We start from the raw sequence: 13,180 nt of genomic DNA, 5'->3' as shown, positions 1-13,180 counted from the left end.
GTTGCATGAATGTACCAAAGCAATCGCAACTTGTTCAAAAGAATAAGAAACATTTATGATGTGCACAAGGGACTAGATAATGTGGAGGTTGAACAAGTAGAGAATTTCATTTCTGATCTGAGAAATGCACCAAAGCCACTGAGAAAACTGTAAGCTGATTTTGCCCTTTATCCATCGAAGGTTCTGATTGGTGTGTGATAAATTTTGAATCCCAGTGTTTCCACTTGGGTAATTGTGTGCTAATTGAGCTCAAACTGTGCAGATTTGAGTGAACAATATTGAATGCTAGTGCTTTCTAAATGACCACATGGTGTAAACACTGAGAAATGTAGGGATCTGAGTGTAGAGTTTTGCAGTAACAGTTCAACAAATCTGACTCACGTGTTAAAGCATGGGAATAGTGTTTATAGTTTAGGGAAATGGGTGTGATTTTTGAAAAATTACGTTAAGGTTTTGAAATTTTAGTTCAAAAGCCTGATAATAGTGTTTTAGCAATTGAGAAAAACTGTAAACTGCATGATTGTTTAGAATACGTTGCATATGAAGCTTTAAATGCACAGACCACTAGGGCCATGATTCGTACAGGTCCACCAAGTTTCATTCCAATCGGACTGTTAACCTTATCTAATAGCTGCTGGAAATTGATTGGCCGATGGCAGCCATGTTTTTCAAGATATGCGAATGTCCTCATAGACAGTGATGGCACCTTAGACAAATAAATTGTGTGCCAATTTTCAAGTCATTTGGACCAATGGTTGCCAAAAGCCATTATAATGTTATTCCTGTTATAGCGCCAACAAGAGGCCAGTCGCCGCATTTTTATTCGCGTGACCACAGATTGAGCCCGTACACATGTGCACAAAGATTGGTGAAGCTTGCAGTGTCTCAAGACACTGCAGTGCAATTATGAAGTAAAATGAATGATGATGAAATCTGAAGCTAACTGATTTTAAATTGAGAAAATATGATTTGAGTCAAAACAAATGTGGACCTGTACTCGAGAGATTTATGAGCAGTTGAGTGGAGGAAGGTAATATGACGGCAATGAAAGTGATGTTGACGTCTCAGTGCACTCATGTCAAACACAATCAGAAGTGCTGACAAGCTATTATAGACTCGTTGGCAGTTTGTATTCAGATTCACGGCTATAATGGGATAATGAGCGGCCTGGGGTTTTTACCTAATTATATGTCAGCAGGATACATTAGGGGATACTTGCTAACCTCAAGACATGCAGTATATGAAGATCTTTCACACAAACTTGACATATCACAGACATATCATATTCTTGCCAAGCGTGCTTCCACAGAATTTACTGACTGACATCACATCATCAAAATAATAATGATAAGCAAAATTTAAAAGAAATAACAAATAAAAAGTATTTTAATGTACAGTAACTGTACAAACGTCCACCTTCAGCTTGTGTTTCACGTGTCTTTTTGCTGTGGAATCTTTACTGATTTTTATAAAGTAAACGTAAGAATAACTTTGATATTGTTAGTAATAATTCCAGATGAACACTTTAGTACTTTGTAGTACTTTAGTACTTTGCAAATATATATGCATATTTTTTCTAAACAGCTGTATATATAGAGTAAATGAGGTACAAATCTGTACATAAATCTTTTGTTCCAGATTCTTACACATTATTATTATTATTATTATTATTAAGCAACACACAAAATCTTTTCAGGTCACACGATTTTTGAAACCTCTCACTCAAAGTGCTAAACTACACGCCAATCTCCAAACCCATAAGCTATTTCTCAGTCTTTGACTCAGTTTTCAATTGCATAAAACACTTTTTTCAAAATACTACACACAATTCTCTACCTAAAACACAAAAATCTAACAGGAAGTGACTTGCTTTCCTTTTCCAAACACAACCAATCAAAATGCTACACTTATTCACCAGGTCACACACACACAATTGTGTTCTTTACTGTATTCTAAAGAATATACTTTTGGTTTATATATGTTTATGGTTTTGTTGTATGCTACTGAATACAACAGTAATGTTTGGCCTAATAAATATTTTCTGTTTCTACATTGCATTGGTGTTTACAGTGTACTTGTTACCCCTCTCAGCAGATTACTTTCACTGTAGAACATTGTATTGAAATGTAGATATAAGCCTATGAAAGACCAAAGGAATTGCAGGAATTTTTTAAGTTGGAAACTTTCCATGAGAAGTAAAGGGTATGTATTGGAATGAATAGAAATAAACTGTAAATTTTCAAAATTGCAGGTTAGCCTATAACAGGGAACTTAAATGTAGTTGGAAAAAACTGCAACCAGATTTAATGTAAATTCAGATGCACACAACAGCAAGATTACTGAAGCCACACTACTGCATTTAAGACCAAGGACTACATTAGTTCTAGTAATTTCTGATGATAATACCAGGGTAAATATTCTTGATCTATGGTATTATTAAAGTTTAAATAGCAAACACTCAATCAAAATGTGTTTTTACAGTAGCTAGCTAGCCAGTAAATGTTGTTTAGTGTTGTGCAGTGCTGTGTTGTGATACACAGAACCGCTGCGTCAAGCTTTATCGTCAATAAAACACAGCTGTTGACCAATCAGAACCAAGGACTAGAACTAACCATTTAATAATTGCCATTACATAATAATGGTATATAGAGTTGAGTATCATTAGCATAGCAATGATATGACACAAATCTCCTGAACATTGAACCAATAGGTAACATGTACATTGAGAACAATAACGGCACAAGAATTGAGCCCATCCTCCCAGATGGCAGATCGGAAATAGGTCTAAATTTTGAGTAGACTGTGGGCTTCTTACAGATAGATGTCACAGAAATTACTGGAATAGTCAGGAACAGTATTGTAAAATATTTTTACCATTCCAGAATTATTCCAATTCCAATATTTACAAAAATTCCCCAGCTTGACTTCCCTTGAAAATTTACCAGAAATGTTCCACCTCTATATGACCCTAGGCACGATTATTAGGTAAACTGACCCTAAACGTACCTCACGACTGTCTGAACTCTTTGCACAGTACAGTACTTCATCACAAATTATGTACGTACATTGAAAGTATGGTGAGGGCAAGTAAATGATTTGTCATTGGTAATTAGAGCTCATTGTAGGTCTCTCTTGAACGTTTGATACATTATAGCTAAAAATCTGTTTCTCTGGAAAAAATTAATGTGATTTTTCCTGCACTGCCAGTGGCCCAATTAAAGCAACACTTCAAACCCACAGTGTAAGTCTGAACACTGCACCATTAATCTGCTGATAATCATTGCTCAAAATGGCTATATTATGGAATAATCAGTCAGGCAAAGTGCTTCTCGATTTTCTCTTCACATTCAATCAAGCTGGACTGATTGCTGATTTACTTAAGTCGTTTCCACGCAAGGATTCAGTGATCATTTCTGTCTAAAGGCATCTTCAACTGGTGCATGTGTGACATCAGCATCACACAGTTGCCACAGCAACATCTACGGATGTCTGATGCTTTTAGACTGACAATGACGATAAACTATGATGCACAGATGCTGGTCATACTAACATCACATTTAAGTTACACAGCTTACTCACTATTTAGAGCAAGAGTTTATTTAGAGTTCTATTTAGACTCAAAAATATTTAAGCACTATTTTATGTTCTCCAAAAAAAAAAAACAAGAAAGAAAGAAAGAAAGAAAGAAAGAAAGTTCCCTTTCAGCTGGTCACTCCGAGTCACGTCGGGGAACGCTCTCAAGGAATCTCTCGTGCTGGTGGTATGGCGCTTCAGTATGGCTGCACTACCCCCTGTTTGTGTTGCAGGCGGCCATCTCCCCTGTGCGCTTCAGCACACTAAAAGAGCGAATTTTAAAAGAGCATTCACGGGTGGAACGTCTTTTTAAAGATGCCTTTCCACCCGTGCGTTTCTGGATGGGGTCGTTACCTGGCGCCGGGTGATGGTCACGATCGCTGCCTCTCGTGTCTGGGCATTAAGCACGCTGAGGTGGCTTTCGTGGACGAGTCATGCTCCCATTGCGGAGTTGTGGACCAGACTCTGTTTCCTGCAAAGGGGCGGGGTGCCTCTGCCTCTGCCTAGATCTAGGGCTCCCCCTGGCGGAAGCCGGGCTGGTCTTACGGTGACGGTGAGGATTTCCCCTCCGAGGAACCAACCTCTGAGGGCTCCTCCTTCCACCAGCACTTCGCAGCCTGTGGAGCTGCCGGAAGGAACAGGCTGGACCCTCTCGTGGGGTACCACTTGTATCCTTTGGTGCTCCCGCCGACGATCGGATGTCGATTGCTGTATCGGAAGGTGAGGCAGACCTTTCTGGAGATGATGATTCGGATGCCGGATTCGAATCCGGAAATGGTGGCTATGCTTGCCCGGGTCGCCGAGAGGGTCGGGCTCGAGTGGAAAAGGTGCTTGAAAAGGTTCTTCAAGCGATGCCACAGAAGAACCATTTTTTGGTTCCATAAAGAACCATCCAGTCAAAGGTTCTGTAAAGAACCATCTCTTCCTTACCTTTTAATAATCTGAAGAACCTTCTTTCACCACAAATAATCTTTTATGAAACAGATAGGTTCTTCGGATGTTACAGGTTCTTTATGGAACCATTTAGACAATAAGGTTCTTAATCTGTGGCATGAAGCACCTTTCATTTTAAGAGTGTAGTGAAATATTGAGATATTACTGTTGATATTACTGTACAATCAGCCATGTTGCTGAATTAAAGATATAATACTGTACCAATATAGTTTAGTTTTCACGTTCGTAAAATACACTTACATTACCTTACTTGCAAAAATGAGATAAACTCCACAAAGTCTGTGTTATATCAAACTGAACAAGAAGAGAGGCAAATGAAAAGCGTCATAGTAATAGCATTATGAAAGGCACCTACTATGAATAATGTTTACATATTATAGATGAAATGCTTTTTGTGTTGTGAAAAGGATACTTTGTGATTCGGTTTTGCACTAATGCAATTGAAAGCATGCTGAAATGTTTTTAAAAAGTGCATTTTAGATGATCTGTTGTGATATTAGTCCTATGAGGCTTTGAAAATTACAACTTGCTTGTGAAAACTGTGGCAGCAAATGAAGAACTCATTATTAGGGCATAACCCATTAATGTACTAACAATTCTAGAGACTAAAGTTTTTTAACTATAAACTAATAGTGCAAATGATTTATAAGTGCTTTGTTACTTTATACTTTTTATACAGTGCTAGAGATGGAAATAATTGGAAAATTTACAACTAAGAAAAGTAGTTGTAAACAAAGAGCTTGAACTGCAGTATCATGAGTATTTTCTGCCTCTGTGACAAGAGGCTGAACACTGAAGCCTTTCAGCAGATTACAGCGTCTTTCGGCTGCCAGTGTGTGTCTGTGTGTATGAAGGTGGCAGCGCTAGGAAGAGCTGAACAGTCCATCGCCTCGAGCACTTGTTTGAAGTCAGACTCTAGCTGAGGCCTGCAGAAGGAATAAATCAATGCAGCCACGGTAATGAATTATTTCCTTCATGCAGTCCAAGTCGGAGGCTGAGATAAAAGAGGCCCACATGCTGAGCAGCTAACAGCCGGGAGCTGCTCCGCCGTCATCAGAATGCTGCAGCAGCACTTGTTCGAGTACAAATGCAAAACGTGTGAGAAAATGCACTTCCTTCCGCTAAATGCTCTTCTGCGCTGCCAAAGCTCACATGTAAAATAATAAAGATGAGCACTGGAGTCATCAAAAACATGGCAGAATTTGGGAAATTACAAATCAAGTAAAATGTCAAGTTAAAAATGTGAAAACTTATATTTTCTTAACCCCCCCCAATGAGTGTTTCCAATGCTCAACTCATGGCCATTATGCTAGAGTGCTCTGGGTGACTGCCAGGGCGGAGGATATGGGCTGAGTGATAAACAATATCATATTAAGATCTTTATAAAATATTTGTCAATAACAATGCTAAGCTCTCAATATTTTTACAGGATATTATTAATTCATATTAATATAATTTTTAAGGGATATCCTACAACCAGTATATTTTTCATCCATTTTTAATTCATACAGTTTGGTTATGCAGCATTATTATTGATTAATTATTTTTTGGGGGGAAAAAATGCAGAGTTTATTTGTTATATTTTCATTTGATTACATTTTAAAATATTGATTAAATTAAAGTTTTATCAAATCATTCATTAGACATTTTTTATGATAAATTTGTATTGTCACAAAACACGGAATCCAATCAATCAATCAATCAATCAAATTGAAAACACAATTTAGGGGGAAAAAAGATTTCATGGGGTCCTCGGCTTAAGTTTAATTGTTTAATTTAATTGTGAACAAACAAGTTAAGTTTACATACAACTGTTGGGGGTTTTGTTATAAAACATATATAAATGAGCAAGCCCAGCTCAGGTGAGAAAAAGTTACTTTTTCTCTTTAAAATTGCGTTACTTAGTTACTCTTTATGGAAAGTAATGCATTGTGTTACTTTTGCAGTATAAGTGACTTGTTGGTCAGCGTAAACCATGTCATTGATTATAACGGGAGGTTAGGTGAAAATGCAGAAATCAAGTCACTGATAGATTTGTGCTGCTCCAGCGATTATAAAGATAGCCATCTCTGATCGCTTTCTTACAGTAAAATAATCACAATATAGAGAACAGATGTTTCAGGCTACTGACAGGAACAGTGTGAAGCTGATGGTTTAGTCTTGAGTCAAGCATCAATGCATAAACAGCAATAAACCACTTGGGGACAAAGCACGTCTACTACACCCATCACAGCTCATGATCATGAAATACAGTCCCAGATTTTTATATTGGCAACACTTTAGTTTAAGGATCAATTCTTGCCATTACCTAGTTGTTTATTAGCATGCATATTACTAGCATATTGGATGTTTATTAAAACTTATTAAGCACATATTAATGCCTTCTGCATGACCATATTCTAGATCCCTTAATCCACTACCTTACTATTAACAAGCAGCAAAACAGGAGTTTACTGAGACAAAAGTCGTATTGGTAGTTAGTTAATACTGAGAATTAGACCTTAAAATAAAGTCTGACCTTTATATTATGTTTTTCAAGGGTTGTCCTGATTTCGAATTTGGGCGTTTCAGTAGGATAGAAAATAATACTTCATTAATATTTTGATTCTGAATTTCATGATCCCTTTAAACTCTGTCTGAACTGTGCACTTGAACTATTTTATGGCTGTTTTTGGAGCATGAAAAGAGCTGCATATAAACCTGTTTGCGCATACAGGTTTGAAGTAAGCGAACACAGCACTTCATATTTGAGTCAGCTATTCTTTTTCAATTCAATTTGGATGGCTTTTCATTTTATCTACTGTAAGCATGCGAATACAGATATGTCAATGTGCATCTGATTGCTTAGTAAAGTAGCAGCACACCACTCCTCAACAAGAGATATGATTTGAGGAATCATTCATAAATGAATCGAGCCCGCCGATATCCAAAGAGGCTGCAAACATGCACATTTATCAAACCTTTTGCCAGCCTCTGAAACCCGTTAAGGTTTGGGAGAATTCCCAGACACACATTTACACCTCCTCCTCCTTCGCACAAATTAGATTTTTTACAGAGATAGCGGTGGCTCAGACTCTTCCGGATGATTCACATTGTGGCACGCGTTACAGGAAGCATGGCTGATTTTATTCTGGATGACAGCTGGCTCTTCACATCGGGCCATAATGGATGCAGGACAGGACATGAAAACATCGGTAATGACAGTGGCGGCGTGTGTCCATCTGTTATGAGGAGAAAAGGGCATTAAAACTTAAAGCCGTTTCAAGACATGCAGTAATCAATTAAATATGCACGACTGGCATCCTTAGTTACCACGGAAACAGTCCCGGTACAATTAGCCACAAAAGCTGATTTGGGGAAACAACAACTTCAAAGAGCAAGAACTTCACGCGCTTGCCTGAACGAATACAAATGTGCTTTATTCTGCAAATATTTCCTAAAGCAGCAAAACGCAAGACAAATGTGCGCCTCAAACCCAGTCTGTGTTTCATGCATCTGGAGTGTAATCACTAGCTTTTCACAAACACTAACAACTAACAGTCCCTTGTGAAAAAGAAGTCTGCTTAATTGTATTTAAAGTGCACTTGTAGCATTTTTTACAAATTGTACTTGCAAATAATAAAATATTAATTAAATTAAAGGCCTCTTAAGTGACTTAAAGAGAGAGTTTTTCATGATTATGTTTGACATTATTACTAAGTGCACAAATTAAAAAATCTACTCTGAATTTGTCATGCTTTAAAGTACACTTAGTTTGATGTGTTAACTAACATAATAAAGCATGTGTAAAGTACTTGATTATTGTAATTATAATTTTAACTCGTGTGTTATTTTATATTACATTTAAAATTATTATTTTTATTTATTTATTACATCATTAAACATGCAGTTTTGATAGAAATTACATTAAAGTAGATTTTAGTTTACCATAAATACTTGTTAGTACATTCAGCAGTGCACTTTAACCATATTTCGAAGACAATAAAACTAATTATGAAATTACATATAAATATGTCCTTAAGTCCTACATAAGTGGGGTTAAATTGCATTTAATATCAATTTAAACTATAATACATTTGCAATTAATTGTAAATAATATGCAATTAATTCAGTTCACATTTAAGTATATTTAATAAACTATATTATGCTAAAGTGATGCAATAAAGTATGCTAAAGAGTACTTTTCCACAAGGGTTATCTTGACAGCATTTTGAGGCTTTATAGATGTGTTTTTCATTTGAAAGTATGCAAAAACATAATGCTGTCTTCTAATGCACCTCATTTAAGCAGCATCTCTTATAAGAAATATATATCTATATAATATATATATCTATATATTAATGGATATTATTAGAGTACTTTATCAGTTAACTTAGTCACATGCCAACATCAGAGTCACTTCCAAGGTTCACTTCAGTGAGTAAGTGAGGCGCTGACAGCAGAGCTAGTGTCTCCGCTCGACATGTTTAATTAACTCCTTGTCCGATTCAGTAATTTAGGCCCTAGTGAGACCCGCGACCCCCTCTGATATGCAAAACCCTCTCTTGACCCACTAGAATGAGCTGCGCAGCTGAGATCGGTCAGACGGGACAGACCCTCAGAGCCGCTGTCAGGCACAGCAGCCCTGCTCTCAGCGGGACTTCTTTCTCAAGCAATTACACCCGTTCACTCGTTCTCTCACCCAGCTGCTCTTTATCTCTGCCTCTTTGGCAGTGAGACTCTTTGTCGGAGATCATCGATCGTCTATCTCAGCTGGTCAGGCTTCGGCAGGTTAGATTCAGCAGGTAGCAGTGATTATTTTTTGGAGGCTGTTATATTTGTCCTGTCTGGGGTGTCACAGCTCGGGATAGTCACTAGTGAAGGCGGGTTTGGTTTCTTACGTTTTGGTTCGCATGCAGACTCTGGATTAATGCAGACGTACACTGACAGCACAGCTAAACGTCTTTATAATTCCAGCGTTAATGGGAGCCGTGAAAACAGACTGATGCTCCTGTCGCAGTGAAATCTGCCCCTCGTGCTCACTCTTTCTCACATCCCCCTCCTGCCCTTGTGAAAAAGAAGTGTGCTTAGTTTTATTAAACGTTCACTTATGATGTATTTCAAATCTTAAAAGAACAGACTGTACTTTCAGATGTAATATAAATGAAATAAAAGACAGGTTAAGTGTCCTGTTAAGCATGACAAAATGTGTTAAGAAGTGTACTCTGAAAGAAATAAACTTATTTGGATGTGTTGACTAATATATTTACGCACATGTAAAGTACTTGATTATAATTGTATCAGTCACACATTAGTTTGGGGATCATTTTTAAACTATTAATTAACTATTAACTATGACTTTTGCCTCAGTAGACTCCTAATTTGTTGCTTAATAATATCTAGTTAGATAGTTGTTAAGCTTAAGTATGGTGTAGGATTAAGGGATCTAAAATATGATCATGCAGAATAAGACATTAATATGTGCTTTATAAGTAGGTTACTAATAAACAGCCAATATCCTAGTAATATGCATGCTAATAAACAACTAGTTAATAGAGAGAATTGGTCCCTCAACTAAAGTGTTACCATTTTAACTGTAGTGTATTATTTGATATTACATTTAAAGTTAATATAATTTAAATGCACTAAATTGCAACTTCATAATCACAAATGTTTAAATATAGCATACTATTTTCAACAGAAGTGACATTAAAGTGTATTTTAGTTTGCCATCAATTCTTGTCCGTACATTTAGCAGCGCACTTTAGCAATATTTCAAACACTATAGAATTATGAAATTAAGTGGGTAAAAAAGCACTCTTAAAGGGATAGTTCACCCAAAAATGAAAATTGTGTCATCATTTACTCACCCTCAAGTAGTTACAAACCTGTATGAATGTGTTTGTTCTGCTGAAGACAAAGGAAGTGTTAAGTGCTTTCAGCTAAAAGCACTTAATATACAAATTTAAACTATAATACATTCTCATTTAATACAAAATAACATGAAACTAAGGCCCGGTTTCACAGACAGGATTTAGACTAAGCGAGGATTAGGCCATAGTTCAATTAGGACATTTAAGTACTTTTTATAAACATTCTTAGAAAAAAACATTACTGATGTGCATCTTGAGACAAAACAAAGGCACTGATATATCTTAAGATCAGTCAGTGTAAGTTTATTTCAGTTGAAACAGCTCAGATTTACATTTTAGTCTAGGACTAGGCTTAAGTAAGTGTGGGGGTAAGTGTCTTAAAACACTAAGTTCACACTTAAGTACACTCTTTTTAAATTAAATTATTTATATAGTAAGTACTCTTTTTAAAAGTATGCTAGAGATCACTTCTTTTCCACGTGTGTGTGTGTGTGTGTGTGTGTGTGTGTGTGTGTGTGTGTGTGAGAGAGAGAAAGAGAGCTGTATTATTTCACAACAAAACAGAAAGATCTGGCTGTACCTGAAATAATGACGAGGTGAAGAACATTCAAAGTTTACAAATTGATTTGTTGATTGAAAGCGGCTTCAAATTTACTTATTAGTCATTGCTATGGTGTTCACTTTCTAATTGGATTTTCATCATCTTGCCGATCTTCTGGGTCAGTTGCATAAACATACAATAGCCACTATGTTAAAACTATGTCTTAAGAGCTAGTTTGACCAAATAGCTGTTTGGTAAACATTCTTACTTTTTTGGATTGAAATTGGGCCAATGATCTACCCCTTTGTAACGGACTTTACAAAGTTATGACCAGTTTTTCAGAAAACAGATTAGATGACTTACAGTAGCTCTTTATTTTAAGAACCAATTCTCACTATTAACTAGCATGCATATTACTAGCATATTGCGTGTATATTAGTACATATACATATTATTCTGCATGAGCATATTTCAGATCCCTTAATCCACACCATACCTAAACATAGCAACTACCTTACTATTAATATGGAGCAAATTAGGAGTTTATTGATGCAAAAGTAATAGTTACCAGTGTAATTGTGTGTGTATAACTTTTTCACCTGCTTTCTAGTCCAGCAGTGTTAGTGTTAGGAGTTTGTCCAAGTCACTAACCTTACCTAAGATCAATAACAATAGATTTTTTTATATAGTTTCTACTGTTGTAATATTTCTGTTCCAGAAAGTGAGGTTTATCATTAGGTTTATATGTTTTATTTTTGGTGAAAGCACTGAAATCCAGCACTGTCAGATTAATTCAAGCTGCAGTTTTTCAGATTATGAGTTTTACTAATATTTATTTGCGGCATGATCTGCTCTTATAAACCTCACGTCTGAATAAATTCTTAATGTGCAGTGTAAATTTAACAGCAAGTGACCCAAGCATAAGATTCCCACACTTTATTACAGATTAATTCCCATGACCTCTCCAGAAGCATACATTGCCTAATCATAATCATTCAGTTACACAGAGTAGTTTAAAACCTGCTTTAGTCCAAATTGTATGGCAGTATCACATGCATTCTTGAAAGCAATCCCAGAATGCATTATGACGAGTTCAGTGAAAAAAACACAAAAAGCAGATATTTGGAAGAATGCTGGTAACCATATAGGTTAATAATAGGCATGCTAATCAGCAACTAGTTAATCGTGAGAATTGGTCCCTATAAAGTGTTACCAAATTTGAATTTTTGATGAAATTCTTTGGTGGTAACATTTTAACTTTAGGGAACAATATTAACTAGTTGCTTATTTGCATGCATATTACCAGGATATTGGCTGTTTATTAGTATTTATAAAGCACATATTAATGTCTTATTCTGCATAATTTAGATCCCTTAATCTTACCTTATACCAAAATTTAACCACTACCTTAACTAACTATTAAAAAAGCAGCAAATTAGCAGTCTGTAGAGGGAAAATATAGTGAATATGTGTTGGTGAAAAAAGTGATGAAAATCAAAAGATCACAGACGGTTGAACACTGTGTGTAAAGCACATAATAAAGCATTAAAATGATTTTGTTACACAAAGAACTATTGGAAACACTTGCGTCTTTCCCTACGGATGGAAACGTGCCGAACAAATAGAGGAGCGTGGAGTGGGATCTCCTCAGGGACGTTTGTTTGTATGAAACACCTGAGTCGGTCAATTGCGGCAGTGATCTTTCCTCCCTCATTGCAGATGATATCCTCCAAAACCCCACTGCGGCAACATGCTTAACCTTGAGAAGGGCTTGACCAATGCAATGTTTTATTACACCGACACTCGTACACTCAACTCCCTCACCTGAGAACCAACACTGGCCAGCTGGACACAGAAGCAAAGGGACTGTATAATGACAACAAGCAGTTCGCTAAAACCTGTCATTAGTGAGGTTAACGACTGTCGCTGGTTAATGGAGCTGTGTTTTTTTGCCCCAGTAGTTGAATCTTAAAGTAAGTAAAGCAAGCCACCTCTAATGCTTTGATTGATCTCCTGGTGGAATGGATGGATAATTTTAGTCACAGTTGCTCATTCACAGAACTGGGACTGCGAATTGCATTGGCAATTCCTGAAACGAATGAAATGAGGGCGTTTGCTTTATGCAGCGTGGGACGATGGATGATACGAGATAATCTGGGCTTGCCATCTCATCTCTCTTTTTCAGCCAAAAGCACTCATCTCTCATCACCGGGCCATGATTAGCATTCATTGGCCCAAAGGATCAGGTGCTCGCTTCGCC

The 13,180-nt window shown here is 36.7% G+C and overlaps 1 protein-coding gene across 1 annotated transcript in view; it reads right to left on the bottom strand.

The window, feature by feature from the left end:
- Positions 1-13,180, bottom strand: part of LOC306855938 (follistatin-related protein 4-like) — a 195,764-nt gene that overhangs the window by 57,778 nt on the left and 124,806 nt on the right. The gene's annotated exons all lie outside the window — the stretch shown is intronic.

This window comes from Barbus barbus (assembly GCF_936440315.1).
Source record: "Barbus barbus genome assembly, chromosome: 36".
Classification (NCBI taxonomy): domain Eukaryota; kingdom Metazoa; phylum Chordata; class Actinopteri; order Cypriniformes; family Cyprinidae; genus Barbus; species Barbus barbus.
Note: the sequence above shows the minus strand (reverse complement) of the source record. Positions and strands in the feature narration are given on the sequence as shown.